The sequence below is a fragment of the Pongo abelii genome, chromosome Y, assembly GCF_028885655.2.
Source record: "Pongo abelii isolate AG06213 chromosome Y, NHGRI_mPonAbe1-v2.0_pri, whole genome shotgun sequence".
Classification (NCBI taxonomy): domain Eukaryota; kingdom Metazoa; phylum Chordata; class Mammalia; order Primates; family Hominidae; genus Pongo; species Pongo abelii.
In genome coordinates, this window is record NC_072009.2 from 15,380,850 (window position 1) to 15,405,380 (window position 24,531).

A 24,531-nucleotide genomic window follows, 5' to 3' on the forward strand; every position below is an offset into this window, starting at 1 on the left:
GGACCTTGAGGACAGTGGTCCAGGACAGGAGATTAACATTGAGAAGGCCACATCAGTGTCCAAGAAGAAGTCAATTTCCTGGCCCTCAATGGTTAAACGTTCCCATATCTCAGTAAGGGTGATGACATGAGCTATCACTTACTCCAAGCACCCTCAGTCCTGTTGTTGGAACATCTGGTTGGGGGCTTCTGGCCCAGAGAACTTTTGTCCTCTGGGGCATTGTGCCTTCCAGTGATTGCCTTGTCATTGTGGACCTGGGTGACAGGGCAGCTTGTTTCTCATTGGACAATCTTTTTTAAGGTGTCTTTGTAAACCACACTGATAACAAGCTCTACTGGGTGATTGGCCTGCTCCATTTTCTGTCCTCTCTGAACCACGAAGGTTTGTGTCCTTGAACCACCAAGTGCCAAGACTAAGGCTTCAGCCTTTCTCTGATCTCACTTTTCCTTTTGGGCCTGTTCCTGTTAGTTCCCTATATAGAACACTGAAGTTGCCAGGTTTAATAATGCCTCCAGATTTTGTTCAGGGCCCAGAGCTCACTTTTGGAGCTTTCTCCTGATATCTGAGGCTGACTGGGTAATATGCTTATCTTTTAGAATCAATTGACCCTTTAGTGAGTCAGGTGACAGAGGAATATATTTTCTTAAGGCCTCCCATAACCACTCAAGGAAGGCAGAAGGATTTTCTTCCTTTCCCTGAGTTATGGTAGACATCATTGAATAATTAATGGGCTTTTTCATAATTCTTCTTAGTCCTTCTAGAACACATGTCAACAGAAATTTACGACTCCAGTCCACACGATCTGAGTTGTGGTTCCAGTGGGGATCCATACTGGGCATGGCTTGCTGATCGGTAGCAAATTTATGCTTTTCTTTGGCTGTCATTCTATCATTTACTTGACTAAGATTCCAGGTATCTCCAAGCTCTAGAGCTGCAGCTAAAGATACAATCTTTTCATTAAAGGCCAGTGTTTGATCTAACAATAGCATGACATCTCTCCAAGTGAGATCAGAGGTTTACCCTAGACTGTGTAGGACATCTATATACCTATCAGGATCATCTGAAAACTTCCCCAGATCTACCTTGATCTGCTTTAAATCAGAGAGGGAGAAGAGGACATGTACCTGGGTTGGGCCAAATTCCCCTCCCCCTACAGATCTGAAGGGACACAACTGATAGTCTGGGGGTTTTTGTGGTCCTTTGAAATTTCTTTGCTTGCTTCCTTCTGGGCAGGGGAGATTAGAGGAGGCTTATCAGTAATATGAAGGGGAGCTATAGGGAGGCTAGAATATGGGGGTAAACTGAGAAGTCCTCCTGTGGGAAATAAGTTGCAAGTTTTGCATAGTTGTGGATTCTCCTTCAATGAAAATAAAGCTTGAACATAAGGTATTTCACTCCATATGCCTTCCCTCTTACAGAAAATATCAAGATGTAGGATGGCATTGTACTTTATACTTCCCTCACATGACCATTTTTCCCCATCAGAGAGAGAATATTGGGGCCAGGCCATAATGCAGAATAAAATGAGCCTCCTCTTTTTCAGAGTTGGGAGGTCAAATTGGTCCCAATGGATTAGCATTCATGTCAAGGGTGAGCCTGTTGATGCCTGACTGTTTCCCATCTGAAAGTTGAAACCGCCCATGGTTTGGGTTTGTTTGTTTCTCCCCTTGCCCAAGAACCCACAACAGTCCCTGGACCCTACTGATCAGAATAGTTGCACTCACCAATGCAAAAGCAGAAACACTAGTTTTCCTCCTAGACCACAAGGAAGACCAAGGAAGGTTGGATTTAGTGCCCTTACTGATGCATACTCGAAAACCTGCAACCTTGCCTGTCCTCCTAGACCACAAAAAGGACTAAGGGAGATCGGATTTAGTGGACTTTACGGACACATTCTCGAAAACCTGTACCTTGCCTGTCCTCCTAGACCACAAGAAGGACAGAGAAAAATCAGATTTAGTGGCACTTACCAACACATTCTCCTGTTAGAGTTCTAAGCATTCACCTCTTAGTATTGGGACTTTACCCCTGTCCTATAAAATGTTATGCCACAAAAATGAAGTGGAGGGCCATACCCTGAGGGAGGGAAGGAATCTCCAGGGTTGGAAGAGTGATGCCTTTTGTCCTCACTTGAGTAAGAAGGATCTCGTTTCTGAGGCTCCCCATAGCTAGCTTCAGGAATAGCTTTTGTTATGCCTGCTAGTCTGAGGAGGGATCCTAAAATTCCAGATAGTCCCCTGCCCCAATGGGGCTTTGGGTAAAAATTATGTCTTTCTGGTTGGTGAGCCTGGGAGCTAAAAGAATGTAACAGTATACTGAAGTTTATACTAGAAATCATTTTTATAAGGAAACTAAAAAAGCACCAGAGACAGGGAGTGGCTGTTAGAAGCAGGACTAGCTTCAGAGAAGACAGGTGAGAGGAAATTTGTCCAACGGACATTAGGACCTAGGAGGCAAGGGTCAAGATAGATAGGATAGATGGGCAAGTCTTGCTTGGGTGACATGATTTTGAGAGTTCCACTCATGGCCACCGTGTCAACCAACTTGTTGTCAGGACCCCAGAGCTGAATAGCTTTCTTCTCTGTCAACCCTGGGCTCAGCCCATAAGTACTGGAAAAGCAGAAGCTGGTTCCAGGCAAACCAATGCTTCCAACTCCAAACGGAGTCCGTGGTTGTTAGAGAGCACTTTCCCAGAAAGCCTGACACCTGTGTCTTTAGTCCAGCAGTTGTGCTAGTTGCTTTTAACTGGCCAGCAGGTACCGGTATTTAGCCCCAAATTCTAAGGAAAAATGGGGCAGAATAGCAAGCAAAAGGGGTATGATGGTACTCAGCACTTGCTGATTGTCCCTTCATGGTTTGGAATTGGGTCCTTCCAGTGGGTTCTTGTCTCACTGACTTCAAGAATGAAGCTGTGGACCCTCGTGGTGAGTGTTACACTTCTTAAAGATGGTGTGTCTGGAGTTTGTTCCTTCAGATGTTCAGATGTGTATGGAGTTTCTTCCTTTTGGTGGGTTCATGGTCTTTCTGACTGCAGAAGTGAAGCCGCAGACCTTTGCAGTGAGTGTTACAGCTCTTAAAGTTGGTGAGTCTAGAGTTGTGTGTTCCTCCTGGTGGATTCATGGTCTCACTGGCTTCAAGAGTGAAGCTGCAGACCTTTGCAGTGAGTGTTACAGCACATAAAGGTAATGCAGACCAAAAGAGTGAGCAGCAGCAAGATTTATGGCAAAGAGGGAAAGAACAAAGCTTCCACAGCATGGAAGGGGACCCAAATGGGTTGCCACTGCTGGCTTGGGTGGCCTCTTTTTATTCCCTTATTTAGCCCCATTCACATCCTTCTGATTGGCCTATTTTACAGAGAGCTGATTGGTCCATTTTACAGAGTGCTCATTGGTCCATTTTTACAGAGTGCTGAATGGTGCATTTACAAACCTTTAGCTAGAGACAGAGCACTGATTGGTGAGTTTTTCCAGAGTGCTGATTGGTGCGTTTAAAAACCTTCAGCTAAACACAGAGTGCTGATTGGTGCATTTACAATCTTTTAGATAGACAGAAAATTTCCCCAAGTCCCCGCCTGACCCAGAAGCCCAGCCTGCTTCACTTCTCACCATCACTTAAATAATGATGAATGATAGTCATTAATTCATCACTAACCTCCTTCTCTTAGATCCTTCATTAATCCTTGATCCTCCATGTGCAATGGTGTTTGGGGTTCACTGGGGCTAGTCATGAAGGTCTCACTCTCATTAACACCGAATGCCCTGCTGTGACCAGTGCTGCTGTCTCTCAGCGTCTCCATCTCTGAGCATCTGAGTATCTCTGTCTCTCTCCAGTTACTTTCCATGATTCCCTGGGCACCCTCATCTCACTGTGTGCCTGTGTATCTCTCAGCTTCTCTCTGTCTCTATATCTCTCAGCCTCTTTGTCTCTTGTCTCCTCCTGCCTCTCTCTCTCAGTCTATGTCTCTCTTGGGCTCTCTGTCTCCATTTCTCTACCTCCACCTCCATCTCTCTCTCTCCCTATCTCCACCTTTCCATACCACCCACCCCCACCCTGTGCTGTAACCCTTGATGGAGTCTGCAGCCCCCTCCCTGTGCTGGCCACGTGTGGTCTGTGGGTGCCTCCATCATGCCTGGGCAGGTGTGGGCAGGTTTGGGCACCCCTGGGACCCATGGGCGGTGGCAGTTCTCAGGTCATTGGCACTGCCCTGGAATCTCTGGCATCCACTCAACTGGGGAGCACATTCTCACAACCTTACCAGGGCAGGGCTGTCCTGAGAAGTCTTGAGTGCTATGTTTTCAAAATATTTTGAAAATACTTGGCTACCCTAAAAATGTGAGCAAAACATTTCTCTCACTGCCAAAAAGATGGAAAGACTCATTTCTGTGAGGAAAATATAGCCCCGGGGAGACATCTTTTCTCTTCAGGTAGACAAGTGACAGGACTGGAGGCCACTGAAGGGTCTTCAAGTGACATGTCCTCAAAGATCTTTGAGTGCCTCCCTTGTTTCTGGGCACACACAGAGCCAGGGTTTCCCCCAGGCCCTGTGGGTTTTGTCCCCATCCTCACTTGTGTCACCTGTAGAGCAGGACACAGCAAGGGTCTCTGTGCTCAAATACCTCTAGGCATGGGAATAGCAGGCCCCCAGGAGGGAGTAGGGGCCTCAGAACCCCCAACAGGGGCCAGACCCAGCCCAGTTGACCATGACCAGCTCTGCTGGTAGGAGTCCCTGCTGGCCAGGCTGGCCAGAGATGCAAGACTAACCCCCATCTTTCACCACAAACAAGCGAGCCCAGGCCCTCTTCTCCCGACTGGCCGGTCTCATGTCCTTGTGGCCTGAGTATGCTCTAATCACTGTCTCTGTTTCCTCTCTTCCCCAGCCCTGCCTTCTCCTGCTCCAGGCTTCTCCAGCTCTCAGAGGAAGCCCAGGAGGAAGGTAAGTGGGATCTGAGGCCCTGGCCCCCATGTCTCCTCCCCAGCATTCCTGACCTCTAAGGATTGCCCTGTGTCCCTGTCTAACCCTCTACTACCTCCCCCTGCCACCTGGAACCCTCGGCTCTCCTATGCTGCAGAAATCCATGAGGATGGTATGAAAACACAGGATTTCTGGTCCCCATGTAGGGCCCAGGGCCTTGTTGGAGGGTGAGGAAGCCATGAGACACCAGCCAGTCATGGGGCCCCTAAATGTGGCCCTAATGTAACTCACTAACCACATCCAATGCTTGACCAGAGGGGGCATGGGTTCTCGAGGGTGGGACCCCTTCCTCACAGTCCCCCAGGCAGTAGCAGGGCCAGGAACTCCCCAGACAGGTACAGACTGGACTCCTTGTCAGCAGGGTGTCCACAGGCATGGGCCAGAGGGGATGCCGCATGGGCAGAAGTAGGACTACTCTAGCACTCCACCCCAGGACTGACAGCCAAGCCCATGGTGGCATCGACCCTAGGGCCTGGCCAGGACCCTAGCCACATCTTGTTACAGTACAAGGTGAGGGGAGAGAAGGTGGCTGAGGGCAGAGCCCTGCAGCCTGGCACCACCAGCTGTCTGTTGTGCATACTCTCCCCAGCCCCTCTAGGCCACCTCAAAGCCTTCAGCTGTGAGACCATTGGGGTGCACGCAGCCTGGGGGCAGCTAAGAGGGCTGGGGTTCCATAGCAGATCAGCAGGCAGAATTGTCTTTGGTGCCTCGGTCTGCCAGTACCCTCAGAGGGTGGAAAGAATCCCATCAGAGAAAGAATGACTGGGCCCTCAGCTATTGGGATGGCAGGAGGTGGGGGTCATGGGGACACCTCCCGTGGCCTATCTGTGGCTCTGCCTCCCAGGTCTACCTTCCTTGCCTTTATGGGCACCTGGTGCCACCTGCCCAGGCTACAACCTTGTGCGTGAGCCTTCGTGCCTCGGACAAAAGCATGGACACCGTTCTGGGAGCACCCAAGGACAGACAGTGGATGGGGGTTAGCAAAGAAAGGTCCAGCCACAGTGTCAACCCTCCTTTACCAAGGGCTAGAGACACAGCTCCTTGCCACCCTTTGAGGCTCAGTTTCCCCACCTGGGTTGCTCCCAGATGCTGACAGCAGGGTTTGGGGACATGGAATTGGGGCAGTGGTGGTGCCTGCACTAACTCTGACCTTGTCTTTCTGGCTCCCTGCACATACCTCACCCTCGGGCTCCAGTGGCAACAGGCCACTTTTCCACTAACCTCGTACCATTCTCCTTTGACCTCTGACCCATGGTTTTGCCTCTTGTTCGGTGGCCTCATTGGCCCATGAAGTTCATGAAGCAGGTATGTGCATGACTTCAATGCCACATGGGCAAATGTGGCCATGTGGGGGTCATGGATTTCAAGAAGGAACAAGAGGGGCCCCGTAACTCCCCACAGCCTGGCCTGCCCACCCTGTAGCCTTGACCCTGCCCTTCCCTCCTTTCTGTGCAGCCACTGCCCACACTGGTTCTCCATCCCTCCTGCCCTTTCTGCCCACCATGATGCTGCATTTGCAGAGGAAGTTCAAGAAGGTACGCCGGCGCTCCCGAGCCTCCTGGCCAGAGCCCCTGTCCTCCCTTCTGTCCTCTCTCACTTCCTCCCACTTGCCACCCCTTGTGAGGTTTGCCACCAACAACTTAACCCTATCTGGCCTCTGGGCTGAGGACAGAGTGAGGAACCTGGCTTAGGAAGGGCTGGCCGATGGAATGCAGACTTCCTCTGGGTCTCCCAGGCAGAGAGGATTCATTCTGTAGCTTGGGGACAAGGAGGGTGTTCCTGGGCTGCCAACAGGAAGATGGGAGGTGGGGGTGGCCAGCCTTGAGTCTAAGGCAGAGCAGGCCTTGGTAGGACGGTGCTGGGGTCCACTGGGACTCTCTGGATCCACCGGAGTGGGGTAGGAAGAGCTCAGGATGAGAGGCCTCCACCCTGCCCCGGTTAGCAAGCCAGAAGCAGGAAGTTAGGGAGGGGTGACGTGGAAGGGACTGTGGAGGTGCAAGTGGAGTGAAGCAGAAAGGCAGGCTGAGGCCCAAGCTGGGAACGCTGGGGACCCGAAACAGCTGTGGGCCATGTGTGCAAAAGCCCAGTCAGGTCCCAGCATCCCACCCAGTGCCTGGGCGCAAGACAGACACAACCAGTGTGAGGATGCCTCCCTGGGTGGGCCTGGCCTCGCTGGCAGTGGGGCCAGCAGTACCCCTTGTTGGAGGTCAGAGATCTGCAGTTTCAAGTCAGGGGTCCCAGCTAAGGAGTGCTTCTCTGCTCTCCTCATTCAGGAGCCTGTGGGGCTGCAGGGCTCCTCCCTGCTGGGACTGAGCTATTGCATGACTCCAGCCTGAGAGTCCTGTGGACAAGAAGGGACATGCTAGCAGGGGGATGGACCTCCAGCCATGCAGGGAGAAGGTGTCCAAGAGATGGCCTGTGGGGGTGACAGGGCCACCAGGTCATTCTGGATGCAGCACTGAGGCCAGCAACGAGACAGATAGCAGGGCAGAGTGGGGCAGGAGCAGAGGAGGCAGGGCCACCAGGAGAGTTTTGCCGCTTGGTTGTGTGGTCACTCCCCACAAGCACTCAGCCTCCCACCAGACCTCACCCTCCTTTCTGGTTGGCCTTCCCACCCCGAGGGGCTCCTCCTCAGCCAGGCACTGCATCCAGCAAAACCCCTAAGTCAGGGAAGCTGGGGCCGGCATCCAATTCATCATCCTCACCACGCCATTCCTTCTGGGCCCTTGGCCAGACTCTGGCGCTCAGGATATCCCACTGCTCACTACGCATGCATATACACCAACTAAGATATTTGAAACGGGCAACCTCAGGCCTACTGGCAAAACCAAGAGTGCTGGCAGTCTCTCTGTGGCGTGCAGAGGGCTTGCAGGCAAATGAGGGAATTGCCAGTGAGGACACTAGAGGGCTGCTGCCCTGGGCTGGGCACTGGCAAGGCAGGATTCCCACCCCCAGCCACGGGCCTAGGCCTGCTGGCCTCAGACAAGTGCAGAGGAGGACACTGGTTCAGACTTGGAAGGCCAAGGCCATCACCTATCAATGGTCTTGCTGCCATCTAAGGCCCAGAGCAGAGACTGAAGGGACAGGATGGGCAGGTGCCTCTAGGCCAGCAGCAGACCCCCTTCCTGTGCCCCAGGTGGGCCCAGACAGCCAGGTCCACCCCAGGGTCCAGGAGCAGAGTGTATCCTAAAGGAAGCCAACAGTTATGAGGGTGGCCAGGGCAGGCCAAGCAGGTTCCAGAGGTGGCCAGGGAGAGATGCTGGGGAGAGGTAGCAGGGGTGTCCCAGAGGGGCCCATCTCAGTCTCAGGAGAGCAGCCATGTGGCAGTCAGAGGGCAGGCCCTGGGGAGGTCAGGGGTGAGCTCACCTTGGCTCCTGGCCTGTGGAAGGCAGCTGTGGTGGACTTTCTGGGCTCAGGTAGGGGCTCCTAGTGCTCAGACCAGCAAGGAGTTAGACATCACGTTGCCAGCAGAGTCTCCTGATGCCTGAGGGCCTGTAGTCATTCCATGACCTGATGAGTTCCACCTAGCAACACAGACTTTACAGGCAGGGGACATGCTCTGGGAAGCACTAAGTGATGGGGCTGCACCCACCCTGGCTGCAACACCCTCTTGGTAGGGAGGATCTCACATTCCAATGTTGGCCTTACCAGACCCAAGAGGACAGACCAGGGGGACCAATGAGACCCAGTGCCCTAAGCCCCCTACCTTGTCCCACGAGGCTCCAGTGTTCCCCCTACTCACAACCAGATCTTCAGGACAGGGGCTCCACTGGGCACCCAGTCCCTTCCACCCTGTCCACAAGTACCAATTCCCTGGCCTAAGCTGGGGGCACTTGTAGGACCCCATATGCACACCTTAGGTAAAAAAGGGTCCAAGTGAAAGGGGCCCCTTGCACACCAAACACATGTCCACTGCTCCCACGCAGCCACACAGGCTTTTCTCTTGTATGTGTGCTTGTGCTTTTTGACACCTCAAAGACACTGCAGGGGAGGATGCAGAAAGTAAGGGCCCACCCCTGCTGATGGAGATATAGGACCCTGGCTCTGGCTGATGCGAGGAAAAGAGCACTGTCTGGGATCTCTGGCTGCCCTGCCTCCAGCTCACTCAATCTTTTCTCTTCCCCTGACATGGGGGCCTTGGAAGGCCAGGTCTTGCTGCTCCAAAAGGTGCCAATGGGGTCAGGCTGCCAGGGCCTTGCAGGTGCCACCACTCTGAGGTTCTGCCACACAGCAGAGGGGGAGTTAGCAGGACCACCCAGCAGTGCCAGAAGCTGGGCAAAGTGTGCCCCCTCTCCCATTTCTCAGGAGCCACTTCCTTCCCAATCATCTTTCCAAGCCCCTATCCTCTTTCCTCCCTCTCCTCCTTTCCCAGCCTTCAAGGACACTGCCTGTCTACTTATTTCTTCCCATCCTCTTCCTCACCCTCCCTCCTGGCCCCAGGCCCTGTGCTCTTCCCCATCAAACCTCTTCAAATGGGCTTTTGGAGGCCTAGAGGAGAAACTGGACTGACTTATTTCTGGGGGGTGGGGGTACAACCAGCTGAAAAGGAGGGCCACCTTCAGCAGGGGGAACCCAAGACCCCCAGCCTCCTAGTCTCACAGGAGCTTTCTGTCTCCCTCTCCCCATGCTGGTGGTGTGCTGACCAAAGAAGAGGCCAAGACCCAAGTGAGTGTGGGGTCCTCACAGACCTGGTGCTGAGTGTGTTCCATGGTGGGAGTACAGGAGCAGGGAAGGGCTAGATGCCTGGAGCCTGCAGAGAGGTGCTCAGAGGGATGCTCAGAGTACAGGGTGGGAAGGATGAGGCTCACCTGGAAGATGGGCTTGGGAGTCCTAGAAGGGTGTGATTTTGCCCACAGTCATGCGGTGCAAACAAGGAGAGCTTCCTGCAGGAGGAGGCTACAGACAAGAGAAGGAGGAGAGGGGTGTGGGAGAGATTAGAGGAAGGAAGGTGGGGTGCAGGGAGTCAGGCCACTACAACACTCCACAGCCTTTGGGGGACTTCACCATGCCCCATTATACTTTGAGGACTCCCAGAGCCCTAGATGTGAAAATCAACCAGAAAGTGAGTCAGGAAGTGGGAGAAAGGTGGGGGACTCACCCCAAAAACTCACTTCAGAATGACACCTCAACCAGGTCTAAAATAGCCTGCTGTGCTGGGGCCCCTGTTCCCCTTTCAGGCAGAATTCGGAGGCTCTTCTCCTCATCATACCTGCTTGTCAGCACTTCACAGATTTATTCTTATTTTTATTTTTATTACATTATTATTATACTTTAAGTTTTAGGGTACATGTGCACAACGTACAGGTTTGTTACAAATGTATACATGTGCCATGTTGGTGTGCTGCACCCATTAACTCTTCATTTAGCATTAGGTATATCTCCTAATGCTATCCCTCCCCCCTCCCCCCACCCCAAAACAGTCCCCAGTGTGTGATGTTCCCCTTCCTGTGTCCATGTGTTCTCATTGTTCAATTCCCTCCTATGAGTGAGAACATGCGGTGTTTGGTTTTCTGTCCTTGCGATAGTTTGCTGAGAATGATGGTTTCCAGCTTCATCCATGTCCCTACAAAGGACATGAACTCATCATTTTTTATGGCTGCATAGTATTCCATGGTGTGTATGTGCCACATTTTCTTAATCCAGTCTATCATTGTTAGACATTTGGGTTGGTTCCAAGTCTTTCCTATTGTGAATAGTGCCGCTATAAACATACGTGTGCATGTGTCTTTATAGCAGCATGATTTATAATCCTTTGGGTATATACCCAGTAATGGGATGGATGGGTCAAAAGGTATTTCTAATTCTAGATCCCTGAGGAATTGCCACACTGACTTCCACAATGGTTGAACTAGTTTTCGTCCCACCAACAGTGTAAAAGTGTTCCTATTTCTCCACATCCTCTCCAGCACCTGTTGTTTCCTGACTTTTTAATGATCACCATTCTAACTGGTGTGAGATGGCATCTCATTGTGGTTTTGATTTGAGTTTCTCTGATGGCCGGTGATGGTGAGCATTTTGTCATGTGTTTTTTGGCTGCATAAATGTCTTCTTTTGAGAAGTGTCTGTTCATGTCCTTCGCCCACTGTTTGATGGGGTTGTTTGTTTTTTTCTTGTAAGTTTGTTGGAGTTCATTGTAGATTCTGGATATTAGCCCTTTGTCAGATGAGTAGGTTGCAAAAATTTTCTCCCATTTTGTAGGTCACCTGTTTACTTTGATGGTAGTTTCTTTTGCTGTGCACAAGCTCTTTAGTTTAATTAGATCCCATTTGTGAAATTTGCCTTTCATTGCCATTGCTTTTTGTGTTTTAGACATGAAGTCCTTGCCCATGCCTATGTCCTGAATGGTAATGCTGAGGTTTTCTTCTATGGTCTTTATGGTTTTAGGTCTAACATTTAAGTCTTTAATCCATCTTGAATTAATTTTTGTAGAAGGTGTAAGGAAGGGATACAGTTTTGGCTTTCTACATATGGCTAGCAAGTTTTCCCAGCACCATTTATTAAATAGGGAATCCTTTCCCCATTTCTTGTTTTTCTCAGGTTTGTCAAAGATCAGATAGTTGTAGATATGCGGTGTTATTTCTGAGGGCTCTGTTCTGTTCCATTGGTCTATATCTCTGTTTTGGTTCCAGTACCATGCTGTTTTGGTTACTGTAGCCTTGTAGTATAGTTTGAAGTCAGGCAGCTTGATGCCCCCAGCTTTGTTCTTTTGGCTTAGGATTGACTTGGTGATGTTGGCTCTTTTTTGGTTCCATACGAACTTTAAAGAAGTTTTTTTTCCAATTCTGTGAAGAAAGTCACTTGTAGTTTGATGGGGATGGCATTGACTCTATAAATTACCTTGGGCAGTATGGCCATTTTCATGATATTGATTCTTCCTACCCAGGAGCATGGAACGTTCTTCCATTTGTTTGTATCCTCTTTTATTTCATTGAGCAGTGGTTTATAGTTGTCTTTGAAGAGGTCCTTCACATCCCTTGTAAGTTGGATTCCTAGGTATTTTATTCTCTTTGAAGCAATTGTGAATGGGAGTTCATTCATGATTTGGCTCTCTGTTTGTCTGTTATTGGTGTACAAGAATGCTTGTGGGTTTTGTACATTGATTTTGTACCCTGAGACTTTGCTGAAGTTGCTTATCAGCTTGAGGAGATTTTGGGCTGAGATGATGGGGTTTTCTAGATATACAATCATGTCACCAGCAAAGAGGGACAACTTGACTTCCTCTCTTCCTAATTGAATAATATTTATTTCCTTCTCCTGCTTGATTGCTCTGGCCAGAACTTCCAACACTACATTGAATAGGAGTGGTGAGAGAGGGCATCCCTTTCTTGTGCCCATTTTCAAAGGGAATGCTTCCAGTTTTTGCCCATTCAGTATGAATGGCTGTGGGTTTGTCATAGATAGCTCTTATTATTTTGAGATACATCCCATCGGTACCTAACTTATTGAGAGTTTTTAGCATGAAGCATTGTTGAAATTTGTCCAAGGCCTTTTCTGCATCTATTGAGATATCTTGTGGTTTTTGTCTTTGGTTCTGTTTATATGCTGGATTACATTTATTGATTTGCATTTGTTGAACCAGCCTTGCATCCCAGGGATGAAGCCCACTTGATCATGGAGGATAAGCTTGCTGATGTGCTGCTGGATTCGGTTTGCCAGTATTTTATTGAGGCTTTTTGCATCGATGTTCATCAAGGATATTGGTCTAAAATTCTCTTTTTTGGTTGTGTCTCTGCCAGGCTTTGGTATCAGGATGATGCTGGCCTCATAAAATGAGTTAGGCAGGATTCCCTCTTTTTCTATTGACGGAATAGTTTCAGAAGGAATGGTACCACCTCCTCTTTGTACCTCTGGTAGAATTCAGCTGTGAATCCATTTGGTCCTGGACTGTTTTTGGTTGGTAAGCTATTGATTATTGCCTCTATTTCAGAGCCTGTTATTGGTCTATTCAGAGATTCAACTTCTTCCTGGTTTAGTCTTCAGAGGATTCATGTGTCGAGGGATTTATCCATTTCTTCTAGATTTTGTAGTTTATTTGCATAGAGGTGTTTATAGTATTCTCTGATGGTAGTTTGTGTTTCTGTGGGATCGGTGGTAATATCCCTTTTATCATTTTTTATTGCATCTATTTGATTCTTTTCTCTTCTTTTTAGACTTGCTAGTGATCTATCAATTTTGTTGATCTTTTCAAAAAACCAGCTCCTGGATTAATTTTTTGAAGGGTTTTTTGTGTCTCTATTTCCTTCAGTTCTGCTGTGATCCTAGTTATTTCTTGCCTTCTGCTAGCTTTTGAAGTGTTTGCTCTTGCTTTTCTAGTTCTTTTAATCATGATGTTAGGGTGTCAATTTTAGATCTTTCCTGCTTTCTCTTGTGGGCATTTAGTGCTATAAATTTCCCTCTACACACTGCTTTGAATGTGTCCCAGAGATTCTGGTATGTTGTGTCTTGTTCTCGTTGGTGTCAAAGAACATCTTTATTTCTGCCCTCATTTCATTATTTACCCAGCAGTCATTCAGGAACAGGTTGTTCAGCTTCCATGTAGTTGAGCAGTTTTGAGTGAGTTTCTTAATCCTGAGTCCTAGTTTGATTGCACTGTGCTCTGAGAGACAGTTTGTTATCATTTCTGTTCTTTTACATTTGCTGAGGAGTGCTTTACTTCCAACTATGTAGTCAATTTTGGAGTAGGTGTGGTGTGGTGCTGAAAATAATGTATATTCTGTTGATTCAGGGTGGAGAGTTCTGTAGATGTCTATTAGGTCCACCTGGTGCAGAGCTAAGTTCAATTCCTGGGTATCCTTGTTAACTTTCTGTCTCATTGATCTGTCTAATGTTGACAGTGGGGTATTAAAGTCTCCCATTATTATTGTGTGGGAGTCTAAGTCTCTTTGTAGGTCACTAAGGACTTGTTTTATGAATCTGGGTGCTCCTGTATTGGGTACATATATATTTAGCATAGTTAGCTCTTCTTGTTGAATTGATCCCTTTATCATTATGTAATGGCCTTCTTTGTGTCTTTTGATCTTTGTTGGTTTAAAGTCTGTTTTACCAGAGACTAGGATTGCAACCCCTGCCTTTTTTTGTTTTCCATTTGCTTGGTAGATCTTCCTCCATCCCTTTGTTTTGAGTCCATGTGTGTCTCTGCAGGTGAGATGGGTTTCCTGACTACAGCATGCTGATAGGTCTTGACTCTTTATCCAATTTGCCAGTCTGTGTCTTTTAATTGGAGCATTTAGCCCATTTACATTTAAAGTTAATATTGTTATGTATGAATTTGATCCTGTCATTATGATGTTAGCTGGTTAGTTTGCTCATTAGTTGATGCAGTTTCTTCCTAGCCTTGGTAGTCTTTACAGTTTGACATGTTTTTGCAGTGGCTGGTACCAGTTGTTACTTTTCATGTTTAGTGCTTCCTTCAGGAGTTCTTTTAGGGCAGGCCTGGTGGTGAGAAAATCTCTCAGCATTTGCTTGTCCATAAAGTATTTTATTTATCCTTCACTTATGCAGTTTAGTTTGGCTGGATATGAAATTATGGGTTGAAAATTCTTTTCTTTAAGAATGTTGAATATTGGTCCCCACTCTCTTCTGGCTTGCAGAGTTTCTGTCAAGAGATCAGCTGTTAGTCTGATGGGCTTCCCTTTGTGGGTAACCCGACCTTTTTCTCTGGCTGCCCTTAACATTTTTTCCTTCATTTCAACTTTGGTGAATCCAACAATTAAGTGTCTTGGAGTTGCTCTCCTCTAGGAGTATCTTTGTGGCATTTTCTGTATTTCCTGAATTTGAATGTTGGCCTGCCTTCCTAGATTGGGGAAGTTCTCCTGGATAATATCCTGCAGAGTGTTTTCCAACTTGGTTCCATTCTCCCCGTCACTTTCAGGTACACCAATCAGACGTAGATTTGGTCTTTTCACATAGTCCCATATATCTTGGAGGCTTTGTTCATTTCTTTTTATTCTTTTTTCTCTAAACTTCTCTTCTCACTTCATTTCATTCATTTCATCTTCCAGCACTGATACCCTTTTTTCCAGTTGATTGCATCGGCTACTGAGCCTTCTGCCTTTGTCATGTTGCTGTCGTGCCTTGGTTTTCAGCTCCATCAGGTACTTTAAGGACTTCTCTGCATTGGTTAATCTAGTAATCCATTCATCTAATTTTTTTTTCAAAAATTTTTAACTTCTTTTCCATTGGTTTGAATTTCCTCCTGTAGCTTGGAGTAGTTTGATCATCTGAAGCCTTCTTCTCCCAACTCGTTAAAGTCATTCTCCATCCAGCTTTGTTCTGATACTGGTGAGGAGCTGCGTTCCTTTGGAGGAGGAGAGGCACTCTGATTTTCAGAGTTTCCAGTTTTTCTGCTCTGTTTTCTTCCCATTTTTGTGGTTTTATCTACTTTGGTCTTTGATGATGGTGACATACAGATGGGTTTTTGGTGTGGATGTACTTTCTGTTTGTTTACCTTCTAACAGACAGGACCCTCAACTGTAGGTCTGTTGCAATTTGCTAGAGGTCCACTCCAGACCCTGTTTTCCTGGGTACCAGCAGTGGAGGCTGCAGAACAGTGGATACTGGTGAACTGCAAATGCTGCTACCTGATCGTTCCTCTGGAAGTTTGTCTCAGAGGAGTACCCGGCTGTGTGAGGTGTCAGTCCACCCCTACTGGGGGATGCCTCCCAGTTAGGCTACTCGGGGGTCAGGGACTCACTTGAGAAGGCAGTCTGCTGGTTCTCAGATCTCAAGCTGCATGCTGGGAGAACCACTACTCTCTTCAAAGCTGTCAGAGAGGGACATTTAAGTCTGCAGAGGTTAGTGCTTTTTGTCTGTGCCCTGCCCCCAGAGATGGAGCCTACAGAGGCAGGCAAGCCTCCTTGAGCTGTGATGGGCTCCACCCAGTTCGAGCTTCCAGGCCGCTTTGTTTATCTAATCAAACAACTAACTCAGCAATGGCAGGCGCCCCTCCCCCAGCCTCACTTCAGACTTGCAGTTTGATCTGGGACTGCTGTGATAGCAATGAGCAAGACTCCATGGGTGTAGGACCCTCTGAGCCAGGTGCGTGATATAATCTCCTGGTGTGCAGTTTTTTAAGCGGGTTGGAAAAGCGCAGTATTAGGATGGGAGTGACCCGATTTTCCAGGTGCCTTCTGTCACCCCTTTCTTTGACTAGGAAAGGGAATTCCCTGACCCCTTGAGCTTCGTGGGTGAGGTGATGCCTTGCCCTGCTTCCGCTCGTGCAGGGTAAACTGCACCCACTGTCCTGAACCTAATGTCTGGCACTCCCCAGTGAGATGAACCCAGTACCTCAGTTGGAAATGCAGAAATCAACCGTCTTCTGCGTCGCTCACGCTGGGAGCTGTAGACTGGAGCTGTTCCTATGTGACCATCTTGGCTCCTCCCCTCGCAGTCCCCTGGATTTGTTTTATAATGCAGCTCTTGCAACCTTTCTGCTTTTCGTCAGTACTCAGAAGCCATGGCACTCACTATATGATTCACCTCTTAAGTGCTTTTGCCATCATTTTGCTCTGCACAAGGAGCAATCTTAGAACATCTTTGCACACACTCACTGTTTCTCCCACCTGTGCAGCATTGCAGAGTCTCAGAAGAAGAGTGAGTACATCTAAAGGGTATAGCTGGCATATATCCATTCTTTGCAATTATTTTTCAGTGATTTTAAGTAAAGTGATGCTAAGACACAAGATACTTTCTCACTTGAGAGAAAGTGTTCTTTTTTTTATTAAGAAATTAAAACATCTCATGAAAGAACATTTGGAAATATATAAAAGTCAAATGAAGAAAACATCATCTGTAATTCTCCTACCCAGCCAGCCAGACTGTGGAAAAGAGCAGAAAGAACTAAAAAGCCTTATTTCTTCCCTTTTTGCATACGTAGGGCTTAGAAAACAAGATTTAAACTCGGCGCTGTTTTTCAAACATCATACTGTCTATACAGCCTTGAATTCTGCTTTTTAAAAATTTAACACTATTCATAAGTATTTTCCATGTTTTTACACAGTCTTCTCAAATATTTTGAATGGCCACATAATATTCCATCAAATGGAAAAACCATAATTTTCCTAACCATTCCATTACAGGCTTTCCCCAATATTTTATTATCATAAATAATGCTGGTTGTAAAGCCTATTTGGTCTTTAGGGTTATTTCCATAGGGCACAGTCCCAGAAGTGGAATTACTGCATCAAAGAGTATGAATGTTCTTAAGGCTGTGACATCCACTGCCAAATTGCTTCCCACAGGCCTTCCCACAAGGCCTGGCCAAAACTACATGGGTCTGTGTCCCACACTCTCCTCACCCAAGAAGAGAAATGTGCTTTGATGTCACAGCCTCTGATGGATTAGAAACGGCACCTAATGGTTGTTGGGCTTTGCGCCCCAGGAGTCAGCGGCCAATGTTTCCCTGCATTTACAGATGGGACGTCTCTTCTCTGAGAACTCATAACTATGACAGTTGCTCATTTGTCTCATGGTGGAGGCGTCTCTGTGTTTTCTTATTCATCAGTTTGCCTAAGGATATAAGTCTTCTCTGTATTTGCTGAAAATATATTTTGAGCCTTTTTTTTTGGCCTACATATTGTTCTTTTTTTTCACGTACAGAAGTTGTTCATTTGTGTGGCATCATGTGGCCTTCCTTCCCTTAGAGCCACCTTCTGCTGCTTCTGAGCCTAGGAAATCTTTTACTGCTCCAGTTTTTGATTGATATTGTTGAAAAAAAAAGTGTTGTTTTACCTCTTTACTGCAACTGGAATATATTGGTTAGAGGAGGGGATCGCACACTCAACCAGAGAGGGGGCCTCATTTCCCCTTCAGATTGCTTCCTTCCCGCCTCGACTTCTCTTTCCTTTGGACCCCAGAGAGGAAGATGAAAGAGGGGCTTGGGAAAAGGAGGTGCTGGAGAAAAAGAGGGGCTGGGGAAATGCCCAGGCTCGCAGCAGCCATTCTTGCCCAGGGAGGCCACCGCACCGTGGCTTCTCACACGACCTGGCTGCCTTTGTTTTTCTGTTTGAGAAGGAAACAGAAGTACCCTCCCTGGTATCTGTGGTGCAGCAACACTTGCAATGGAAAGAAGCTGAAAGGCAGACAGGGGCGCTGGAAGGTGAGGCCTTCTTGACGGGGCTCAAGCCACTCTCAGGATGGTGGGCTACAAACCTCAGAAGCATAAAGCTGGGGCAAACCTGCCGTTAGGCAGGGCATCCTCAGTTGGAGGCCAGAGCAGGAGGGCACCAGGGTCAGGAGGAGCCAGGCAGAGAAAGGCACCAGGCTGACCCTCTGGGTTGGCTTCCCGTGTCTCTGCTCATCGGCCTCTCTGTCTGCTCTTGAGACTCACAGCTCCTAAGATCCCAGAAAAGGAGAAAGGAGACTTCCATGTAAGTTTATAGGACTCTGGTCAACATGGCCACAATTTCCCCACCACCCAGGTTTTGGGCTCCAGGCCAGGCCTCAGGAGGTCACTTCCTCCCAAGTACTCAGAGCTAGGGACCCCTGGGTCTGGGCAATTCTACCGTAACCTATTCCTGGACCAGAAGAAACCCCTCTAAAAAGAAACATCTCTCTACCCTTCTCCTCCATCTATCCTTCTATCCATCCATCCACCCACCCACATAAGCACCTTCCCATTCACCTACCCATCAATACACTCACCCATCCACCCATCCATCCACCCAACCATCTATCCCTCATTCATCCGTCCATCCACCTACCAACTTGCCCACCCATGCAACCCCCTAACCATTGATCTCTCCATCCATCCATCCACTGACCCATCCACCAACCCATTCGCCCTTCAACTCATTCATCCATCCGTTATCCACTCACCTATGCAATCACCCACCCACCCACTCATCCACCCATTCATCCATCCATGGACCCTTACTTCCATCCACCCAACCAGCCACGTATCCACTCACTCATTCATGGATCCATCCACACACCCAATCACCCATGCATAAACTCACCCAACTATCCACCCACTGTTGTATCCATTCACCTATCCATCCACCTGTCCATCCCCCATTTCTCCAATCATCCATCCATCCATCCACTCACTCATCTGTGTCCATCCTGTATCATTCATCCACCCATCCGTGAGTTCATCTGTTCACATTCCCATCTATTTATCCAACGAATTTCTGTCACTCAGCAGTCTTTTCTCTGACAGGTCCATTCAGGGAATCTCTGAGGTTGATGACAGAGCCAAGTCTGAGCCAGTCCACCCCAGTGATGCTGAGGACCTTGTGGCTGGGCACCATCCCGGCCGTGTGGCTCTGAAATCAGGTCACCCTTGGCCCCTATGAGGATAGCAGCCATGGCAATGTGAAGAAGGCAAAGCATTCCTTGCCACTTGCCATTTTCATGGTGGCCGAGGGAGACAGGGCTTCTCTGCTGGAGCAAAGGAAGGGGCCTCTTGCTGCAAGGCAGGCCAGGCAGGGCAGAGGTTGGAGAGAGGGGTGGGGCTGATGCCCACTGCCCCTGCCCACAGGACATCCAGAAGAAGTGTCAGAACAAAGACCTAATGGAGCTCCAGGCCCTCATTGATGGACACTTTGAGGCTCAGAAGAAGGAGGAAGAGAAGCTGATCGCTCTCAAGGAGAGAATTGTCAGTGGGGCAGTTCAGGTTGCAGCAGGGACTGGGGGGAACCATGGGAGCAGTTGGGGAGAAGGCCCAGCAGACCCCCTTTTCTGGCCACACCAGAAGCACCGTGCAGAGAGAGCAGAGCAGCAGAGGACTCGTGCAGAGTAGGAGAGCGAACGCCAGAGCAGACTGGCGGTGAGGAGTGCACCGTCCCCACCCGTGCCTCATCAGCAAACGAGACCCAGGCCCAGAGAAATGCAGGGTGCTGCGACCTTCCTTCTCCTGGGTTTCCCATTGTCATTGGCAGCTGATCAGAGCCAGTGACTAAGGCCTCCACACCCTGCAGAAACCCGTGCAAGAGAACGAGTCCTGGCCAAGACCTGGAGCTTCCTTCCAGACAGTTCTAAGCCCAGGATGGGTCCCTAAAAACTGCCCAGGAAGCACAGCACTCCCTCCATCCCTGAGCATCTTGGGGACAGGGTGTCCACTGGAGGAAAAGGCCAGAAGGGAGGAGGAGGACACCACGAGGAGGGCAGAGGACGATCTGAAGAAGAGTAAGGCTCTGTCTTCCATGGGAGCCAACTAGAGCAGCTATCTGGCAAAGGTGCATACCGCTGCTAGGAGCATGGTGGCAGCCTTCAGTGTGGGCTGCACCCAGTGACCTCCAGAGACTGGGCCCCTCTCTTTGGGCCTGCACCCTACAGGCTGACCAGAAGAGGGACAAGAAGCGGACAGCCTTCGAAATGAAGAAGATTCTCACTGAGAGATGCAAGCCCTCTCTTTGGGCCTGTCCCCTACAGGCTGACCAGAAGAAAGGCGAGAAGCAGACAGCCCGCAAACTGAAGATTCTCACTGAGAGATGCAAGCCGCTCAAGATCAACCACCTCAGTGAAGACAAACTGAGGTGAGGGGTAGGTGTTGCCAGACTCAGCGCCAGGGTGTAGCCCTGCAGGACCTGGCGACTGCTACCCAGGCTACCAAAGTCCCTGTTTGTCCATGGCGGGAGGAGGACACCAGGCGCCTGGCCTTACCTTTGGGGCTTATTTAACAAAGCCTCACCATTTCCTCTGCCCCAAAGACAAGGCTGAAGGGAGCCAGAGTTCGTAAGGAGGTGTCCACAGGCCTCACCTGCACCCTCTCCCCATCCATGCTCCAAGGCCCCGGCCCCACATCCTGCCACAGGCTAACGGTAAGTGGCCAGGTCCAGGCTTCCATGTGTGGCAGCCCAGTCCGGTACAGGCCGGTGAGAGTAAGTCCAGGCACGAGCCAGAGGGCCAAAGGATAGTGTCCCCCTGCACAAAGAGCCAGGAGGCAGTAAGGGAGCCAAGGAGCCCTAGTGGTGTCCCAGCAGCTCCACCCACCCTGCGGTGGAGATGGGCCTTTGCCCAACACACGCAGGCCTGGCCCTCGGCTCACCACAGTGACTCATTCGTGTTTTTCACAGATCACCACGCTCAGGAGCGGCATCTACCAGGCCCAGAACCAGTGAGTAGCCCTGCCGTCCTTGCTCCGTGCTGCACACAGGGGCCCTCCGGACCAGCTGCTGTAGCCAATCCCTAACAACGGCTGGTGGTGGCTGGCCTCAGTAGGACAGAATTGAGACTAATTTGGCCAGGTCACTTGGGACAGCATGTGCAGGCCTGTGGCCAGGGACCCGGAGCCTCCTTCCTCTCCTGCACCCAGAGGAGCCCTAGGGGATAGCAAAGCCAGGAGGAGGGTGCCCAGTGGGACTCGCCCATCATGCCCTCACCCTGAGTCTGGCAATGGCTGCAGGGAGAAGGTAGCCAGGGAACCTCCAGATGGGGCTGCAACGGCGGCCTTTGGTGTGGCCAACCTGGGCCCCGGGTCATCCCTCGAGCGTCCCACCCTCCAAGGGACCTAGGACAGGAAATTAAGCAGCCAGGGCTTCATCACCAGCCCCTCTGTTACACTGGCCAAAATCATGGACTCCTCAGGATGATGATGATGCCTCTTCCATAAAATCGTGTCCCTGCAGGCTGTGGCATCCCTTGGCATAGCTACTCGATCACCTGCATGGGGCTGCACCCAGGTGCTTCCAGTGATGCCACTCTGGGGGTCCTGTCACCGAGCCCAGCGGTGCAGCCAGTTCCATTTCCCCAGGATTGCAGTATTTGGGGCTACTTGGGGTTTTGATGTTTTCTGGGATCCCTCTCCCTCCTCCTGTGGCCCTGGCTTCCTTGCAGCACCCAGGGCAGTGTCTTCCATGGTGCACGTGACCTCAGAGCTTCCCTGTTGTGTCATCAGGGATCCTTGCAGGTCCCTCTGATGGCAGGCAGTTGACATGGTGGGCAGGTGCCTGCCTGTGTCCATGTGCTGAGGGTGCTCAGGAACACGTGAGAAGGCACAGCCTTTGCCAGCCATGTGTCCTGCTGAACAGCCTGTCTGTAAGGGGCCCGCCTGGCAGGCTGGTGCACTCCTGTCCCCTGCCTGCCTCCATGGCTCACCGGCACCCAGCTCTGCCTCACTCACGGCCATGTGAAGGGCTCAGACAAATGGGGCAGGCTCCTGGGACTGCCAGACCTCGGAGGCCACCGCCTGGAGGGGCATGAGCTCTTTTGAGGCCTGGGAGGATTATCATTATCTGCAAAGATCGTCTTTCCCAGCTCGGGGCTCTGTCTGCAGTGGTACCTCAGGCAAGGAAGGGAGGACAGAGGGAGGGTGTCCCAGGCTCACGTGCCAGCCCCCTAACCACACTAATGACCTCTGTCTGCCAGGCACAGGTGAGTGTGCACTACCTGGACTGAAGCCGGGGGTGTGCCCTGAGAGCACCCTGGCGTCGGGCTGACAGTCCTCCCAGTGTGGGGGAGCAGGAGGGACACGGCCAGAGGCCCTGAACCTCAAGGACCACTTGCTTCCCATTTGCAGCAGCAAGAAGGTTGGTTCCTGGGCCAAGGGAAAAGTGGGTGGGCGCTGGAAGTAGAGAGGCCAGAGAGGCCCCTCGAGGCAGAGACCCTCCACCACTCGTGGGACTCCACATCCTCCAGCCTCCACAGTCTTGTAGGGGCTCCCTGACAATCCTGGGGGTGGAGAGGCCATCCTGGAGCACCATCCCATCCCCGTCGTCTCTGTCCTTGCTGCCTCCATCCCCTGGGGCCTGTGAATAAAGACTCAGACCCCCCTCCACAGTGTGCTCTTGTTTCTGCATGTGGGCCCCAGGGAACATGGTCTGAGGGAGGGTAGGGGCTGCCCAAGCTCAGAGCATCCTGGCCACCTGCAGGCTAGCTGAGGAGAGGACTGGCCAGCACAGGCCACCTGCTGCTACAGCCAGGGCGGTGCCCGGATGCCCATCAGACGCTGCCCATGGCTTTTCCTTCTAAAACGCGGGCTTCATCCCCACCAGAGCCTATAGGACCCCTCTGCTGTCCACTTCCATGGGGTCTTCATGCAGGAGGGATCTGCAGGCTTCACCCCCAGCCCCCCACCCTGTCCGTCAGTAACAGCTCTCAATCCATTGCCTCGGGAGGAGGTGAGGGAGGAATACAGGGCTGTGAGGGAGATTTTGCCGCCCCCAAGAAAGGCGGAGCCAGGCAGGAGGGGATGCCATGTCAGGGGTGCACCCCAGGCCCTGGTCAGGGAAGAGCAGTGCAAGAGAGCAGCGCACTCCCAGCAGACAGCAGGCAGGCCAGACACAGACGGCCTTCTCTGGAATGCATGACAGCAGAGCGTATGCAGGTCATAAATCTGAAAATCCTGACCAGAGAGAATTATGGAAAGTATAAATCACAACAACACAGGAATTGGATCAAGACACTGACTTGTACAGCAAAATTTTCATAGAGGAAAGTATGGAGTACAGAAGGCGGCCCAGAAAGTCTCAGGGCCCGGCAGCCTCCTCTGGGAGTTCTGCTGCTGCGGTTGACCGGAAAATGCAGGGTGGGTGGCAGCGCAGCCCCCCTTGGTCTGCGATGGGGATGGGGACAAGGCCAGGAACCGGAGGACAAAACAGAACTTCCAGATAGCATCACACACGTGTGCAGACCCTGAAACCCACACACACAACACTCCCCACAACACACACACACACACACACACACACACACACACACACGCGCTGAAACATCATCTCAGGGGTGTGACCCCACAACACACACACACACGCATGCAGAAACATCATGTCAGGTGTGTGACCCCACAACACACAAACACACACATGGAAACATCATCCCAGGTGTGTGACCCCACAGCACACACACACAGCAACATCCCAGGTGTGAGACCCCACAACACATACACACAAAGGATCACCCTTCCAAAACACACACACACACACACACACACACACACACAGCAACACAGTCCCAGGTGCGTGAGATCCCACGACACACACACATACAAAACATCACCCCTTCACAACAGAGACACACACATACAAATGTCACCTCATGTGTGTGACTGCAGAACACACACACACACACACACACACAGAAACATCATCCCAGGTGTGTGAGAACCCCCAACACACACACACACACACACACACAATCATCCCAGGTGTGTGACCCCACAACACACACACAGAGGGAAACATCATCCCAGGTGAGTGACCATGTAATTTACACACACACACACACACACACACACACACACACACACACACACACAACATCTGTTAAAGGTTCTCCGTGCTATTTCTTGGAGGTCAGTCTTTCACCAGTGTGTTCACTGGCTAATCTTTTAGTGGAAATGTGCTAGCCTGTGTATTGTGAACTCAATTATTACCTAACTTCACCAGTCCTCTAATAGGAAATGTAAAACTGAAAATGGAAGGTTTCCATTTCCTCCATATTATGATGCAGGCTTGAGTCAGAATTTTAATTTGTTCTGCTTAAACTTCTTGGCTGAGAACTGTGACTTTTGTGTCTTCCTTTTTTCTGCTCAGTCCAAAATCTTACTCTTCTCTTTCTCAAGAGTATTCCTTCTATTCTATCCTACTGCTCACTTCATGTTGCTTAGCTCTAAATTCTCT

General features: G+C 50.1%; 1 pseudogene; it reads left to right on the top strand.

Annotated features, from left to right (window-relative positions):
- LOC129053130 (troponin T, fast skeletal muscle-like) overlaps nucleotides 1-20,682 on the top strand; it is a 31,719-nt pseudogene extending 11,037 nt beyond the window's left edge.
- The last annotated feature ends 3,849 nt before the right edge of the window (nucleotides 20,683-24,531 follow it).